Here is a 6,000-nt window from a genome sequence, read left to right on the forward strand (position 1 = left end):
TCTCAAAATTTAGCTATACCTCTTTAGGGCCTAAATATAAAAGATGTTTAACCATGTCATAAGGACATGTGTTTAACCATGTATATAGCAGAATTACTTTATTAATATAGAATCTGAAAACAACCCAAATGTATCTCTCTAACACGCCTGATAAATGAGATAGCCATAAATGTTATAAAACATTTTTGAATAACTCTAATTATGTAAATTAAAAAACCTGTATAACAAGACTTTAAACCTTATAAGAGTTATAAGCCATAAGACAATGGAGAGATCTTTATTCATCCGTGAAAACAGTATCAAATAAGCCAAATCAACAATATTATTGAAAGTTAATCCATGAACTTAATGTAAATGTCCATCAAATTTATGATGAAAATTTAGACTTTGAATAAAATAATTATTACCCTTACGAAAAAAATGTAAACTTAAAATCCTGTATAATTAAGGAACCTTTGAATCTATAGTAATCCTTAACTTAAAACTGTCTAGACTTAAGTCCTAAATAAATTGTTTTAAACCTGGTATAGTTGAGCTATTGCTCCAAAAATATAATTTGAGAAACCCGTTCTCCCGCTCCTAGCCTGGAGCCCTCTAAAAATGTGTAAGCAACCTTTCCTTAGAAAGGAAAACATTAGATTTAAAACCAGACAACTGTTTCTTACAACAACCTCTTTAACTCTGATTTACCCGGGGTATTCCCATTTTTTAATTATCTCTTATTTAATTATATCTCAATCCACAATGCATCCTGGCCACACAACAGGATGACCCAGTTCACGATCCTCATCTTTCCGATCTCGTCTACGAGTCTCGGCGGAGGGTGTCCAGGTTGAATGAAATCCTTAGAGCATGAAGTTGAGGAGAAACAGCAGCTTGCTTATTGCTCTGCTGGGGCTAGCTTTTTACCATGGCACCAAATGGGGAGCCACGGAGGGACTCTCACCTGACCCCAGAAGGGATCAAGGAATAATTACCTGCACTCAAACTTCCTCATCCAACTCCAGAAGCAGAGGGAAGTTATGATTCTTTGTAGATAAGCTCCTCAAACGTACATCTTTGTCCTGGAATAACTCTGTAGACCAGGCTGTCCGTGAACTCATAGAGTTCCACAGTCTCTGTTTCCCCAATGCTGGGATTAAAGGCGTGTGCTACAACAACTTTAACGCACAGAGGTCTGTCTCTGCCTCCCAGGCATTGGAATTAAAGGTGTGTACTACCACACCCAACTACTCTTTTCCTTAAAGAACTTTAACTTTTAGCCTGCATATATTTTTAACCCAGTTAGAGGTTTTTTCCCTCTTAGAATCTCTTTTTACCGTATATTTTCCTTTTTCTGACTGCATAAGCCTTTAATTTACTAAGCAATATGGAGACCCGTGGCTTTGACGATTAGATTCAACCCATTTCTTAGCTTTCTATTGAGATGGAAAATCCTTGACCTAGCAGCCTTAACACCTTAACGTTGTCTGTCATTGCCCCAGGCTATAGGTCTGCCTTTGTTATCTAGGATATGGGCAACCTGCTGAAGCGGCAACCTGCTGAAGCAGCTCCCCAGCTATGGCACGCTTTCTGAGCTAACCCAAAGGTAGCAACTGTCTGCCAGAAAACCGTAGGCTCGTGGCCTCTGTCAGCTTAAAGGCATTTGTGTCTGGCTCGGCCTTAGTCATGGGCGTGCGCAGCCTTTGCTCTGTAGGCGTTGTTCCGAGCCTCACATAACGTTACATACAGCCTCCAACGTAAACCTGCCCTTAGCCCATCCATTTGTGGCAGGCACCTTTTGCCACCGCAGCGTTCCGCGCCTTGGCCGCCAGTTTCCTGGGACTCCTAGAGTTGCCAGCCGCGGTCGTGCAGCCTGCCAGAGTCCCGTGTACGGACCTTGTACGGTCTGTCGGCCTCCGCGCAGGTGGATCACATTCCGCCTAGCATGTAGCTCATTAGCTGCGGGTAATACCCAACTCCATCTACGGCTTGGGGCTCAAGGCTGCTGCGCTCTTTTATTTTGTCAAAACTCTCTCTCTTTTTGGCTCTTTTGCCTTTAGTTACTCAGAAACTTTTAATAGAATTGTTAGACACACCTTTGAATATTTTCTCAGCCTGAGGCCCGCAGTTACATGGCCATCGGCTATTGCTAGCGTGCTTGCTTAAGCTGGGTCCTGTAACCTTGGAAACGGATTTTAGCCGGGAGCTAGCTGCGCCCAGCCTGTCCTCCTTGGCAAAAATTAAAGTTCCCTGCATGTGAGAGTCAGGGACTGAGTTTTAAAATAGTCTAAACAGTCTCTTGAGGTGTGTCATCTTAATCCTGGCACCTAGTCTCTTTACGAAATTTTAGCAGCTGATTTGCCCACTGGCCTTCAGCTCTGGATCAGACCTTTCGGCACCCATACTTCTAAAAATCAAACTCATTCAATACCCCCTTATCACATGTGCACAACTGCACATCACAACACTGGCCAGATTCCGGATCGTGGGGGAACCCCTACCTCTTTGGGTTTCTCGTGGTAGATCCACAGACGGCAGAACGCTGTTCTTCAGTCCTTATTCAAAGCCCACCCAGGGACGCCATCTGTAAGCTTCCGCACTTTTCTGTGGACACCCGAACCTCGAAACAGGCGCGCGCTTTCCTGACTCGAGCCCACGAGAACGGACGCATGTCCTAGGGGTTTGAACAGACGACACACATACAAAGAGACCGGCTCATCTGCCAAAGAGCAAGTGGCAAATGGCAGCTTTATTAAGCATAAGTCGGAAATATATACTGTGGGGCAGAAAGACACCAGCCCCCCATCAGGAACAAGGAAAGAGAAAAGTCAGGGGGCCGCACCCAAGGTCGGAGAGCAGCTGAACAGAGAAAAGAGGAAGCCAGGTGGGCGTGCTCAGGCTCAGAGAAAAGCTGACCCGGGAACCTTGCCTGTGGGCGAGAACCTTGCTTGCAGGTGGAATTACCATAACAGTAAAGGGAGAGTTCTCTCTAAGCTACACCCTTGGGCTGTAGGCAAAATTAACATAACAGGAGAGGGCAGTTCTATGCTACACCCTCAAGCTGATGCAGTGGAACCAGGAAGCAGAACAGCCCTGCATAGCACCTCGGGGAAAAATGGGGAACCTGTGTACCTACACTTGGGAGGGGGTTTCTTGGTCAGATTATTTGAAGCGAGAAGACATCTTCCGATGCAGCCCACGTGAAAGGACTCCCCAGCAGGAGGCTCTCCTTTTGGCCTGCTTTTGCCACTTTCGCTAACATGTTCATCAGGACTGTTGCTATAGCCGGCATGAAATCAACTTCCTCAGGATTCTGATGCAGACTGCAGATCGGTAGGTTTCCAGGAATCCCCCAAGACTCCACTGTCAGAAGGGGACAACTGAGACATTTAGTTCCGAGGTCAGAACAACTGTCAGAGAACTGGCCTGTTGGCTGTGGGATAGTCACTGTTGGGCCACCCAGACTGTAGTCTTTGGAGGTGTGATCTCTTAGCTTGTGATTTGACTGCTTGCTGCCATGCTGTCCCTTTCACGATGGACTCCAGTCCCTGGAACCATGATGGAGTCCTTGAGAAACCCTTTTGGTGCAAGAGAATTGTCTGTATTCTGTCAATCATGTTTTAAATAAACGCTGATTGACCAGGCAGGAAGTATAGGCGGGTCAACCAGACAGGAAGTAGAGGTGGAGCAAAGAGAACAGGAGCATTCTGGGAAGCAGGAAGCTCCTCTGCCATTCCTGCCCAGATCACTGAAGAAACAACATGTGACCTGCCCTGCTGTGAAAGGCACCAAACCATGTGGCTAGCATAGATAAGAACAATGGATTAATATAAGCTACAAGAGCTAATAAGAAGACTGAGCTAATGGGCCAATCAGTTTATAACCTAATGTAGACTCTGTGTGATTTTCTTTGGGGCTTGCTGGTTGTGGGGTATTGGGCGGGATAGAAACCCCAACAAACCGGCCCTCATGTTACACCCTTTTTTCTAATGATGTGCTGGACAAAGAACTTCATCACAAGAGGAAATTGTAACAGAATAAAAGATTTACCAGGAACTTGCCTGCTAGCAAGATTCCATTTCTCCAGCACCACAACACCCCCATCATTCTTTTTGTTTTTGTTTTTTAAGACAGGGTTGAGGGTTTGGGGAGCTCAGGTCTGAGGGGAGCTCGTGAGGGAGGAGGAGGGAGTGTGGGGAGGCAGGCTCGCAGAGGACTGCTCCCCACAGGTAGGGTCTCCAGCATGAGCACCCTTCACCATGCCTCAGAAAATTGAGGAAATCAAGGACTTCCTACTCATGGCCGGGGGGATGCCAAATATGTCAAGATCAAGAAGAACAAGGAAAATGTGAAGTTCAAGGTTTGCTGTAGCAGGTACCTTTACACCCTGGTCATCACAGACAAGGAGAAAGTTTAGAAGTTGAAACAGTCCCTGCCCCCTGGTTTGGCAGTAAAGGAGCTGAAATGAAGCAGACCTCTGTGTTTGATTATCTTAAAAAAAAAGGGCAGGGTTTATTCTGTGTAGCTCTGGCTGTTCAGAAATTCACTCTGTAGATCAGGCTAGCCTCAAACTCACAGAGATCCACCTGCCTCTGCCTCCCGAGTGCTAGGGTTAAAGGCATGAGCCACCACCACCTAGCCCAATCTATCACCTTTATTTACTAAATTAGTCAAACATATTCTAGGGACAAAATCACTCTGCTATTGAGAAAAATATTAGACATTTTTGCAAACTGATTCTGTTTCTCATAGGCTTGCTGTAATTGATTTTCAAAATATTGTGTCATCGGTTGGGTGGAGACAGGGTATCGCTGTGCATCCCAGGCAGGCTGGACGCTCATGATGTTACAGCTTAGACTCAGACTTAGCAATCTTCCTGCCTCAGACCCCCGAGTGTTAATTTTGCAAGCATGAGTATTGCAAGAGGTACTTTGCTCTGTTGGGTTTTGTATGTAGGTGGTCATAGTACTATAGAGGGTGACATTTTCACTTTTCCTTCCATTTAATCATTAAACCCAGCCTTTCCCACTTAGCTTACCACATTTGCTGGGGTCTTTAGTGCTAGGTCAGATGGAAGCAGTAGTAACACATACTACTGTGTCATACCTAATCTTGAAGGGAATGTGTCTCCCTCTCCTTTATGAGAGAACTATCAGCCAAACCGGGAGCGGTGGCTCAGGTGTTAAAGTCCAGCATTCAGGAGGCTAAAACAAGAGAAGTATTGTGAGTTTGAAGGCAGCCTGGCCTGTTTTGACTCCATCCCAAAACACAACTGCTACAGGTTTTTGGTACCAATGTAAGGAATTTCTCTTTTGTGACTTGTATTTTACTACTTTTGATTTTATATATATGTCTGTGTGGTTATTTTTAAATTTTACGTGTGTATATTTTTAATTTTATGAATGTGTGTATGTGTACCCATGGAGGCCAGAAGAGGGCACTGATTCTCCCAGAGTTGGAGTTAGCCAACTCAGATCCTCTGCAAAAGCAGGATTCGCTCTTAACTGCTGGGCCATCTCTCTAACTCAGAAAGGTTCTTTTCTGTTCTTGTGTATGAGGCCCTTCAGACTACACACAGAGGGCTTTAAGTGGATACTCAAACTTTATTCCTTACCATCCTGGTGAGAAAACCAAGGTCTAGATGTTGTTTGGATTGGTGTCTGGTGAAGGCTCCCCCTCCCAGATTCCCAGGCAGCGTCTTTTTGTCCTTTTATGGGAAAGGAACTCTGATCTTTCAGTCCCATGGAGGAGGCGTCCAGGTCCTGAACTCCATCACACTGGGAGTTAGGGTTCAATGTATGAATCTGGAGTGGGGCTGTGATGGGGGCACATCCAGTCTACAGCATTTGGTGCTGCTGAATTTTTAATCAAAGACTCTCCAGAGTTACTGGATTTTACTAAGTGGCTTATCTGCATTTATTGCAATAATGCAGGCCCTTCCTCTTTATTCTCTAGGTTTATGCAGAATCTTTCTTTGTCCTCTTGTGAACCCTTGCATTGATGGGGAAACCATACTGG

General features: G+C 45.1%; 1 pseudogene; it reads left to right on the plus strand.

The window, feature by feature from the left end:
- Window positions 1-4,241: 4,241 nt before the first annotated feature.
- Window positions 4,242-4,463, plus strand: LOC125388549 (large ribosomal subunit protein eL38 pseudogene; annotated as a pseudogene).
- Window positions 4,464-6,000: the final 1,537 nt, after the last annotated feature.

Source organism: Myodes glareolus, chromosome 6 (genome assembly GCF_982192425.1).
Source record: "Myodes glareolus chromosome 6, mMyoGla1.1, whole genome shotgun sequence".
Classification (NCBI taxonomy): domain Eukaryota; kingdom Metazoa; phylum Chordata; class Mammalia; order Rodentia; family Cricetidae; genus Myodes; species Myodes glareolus.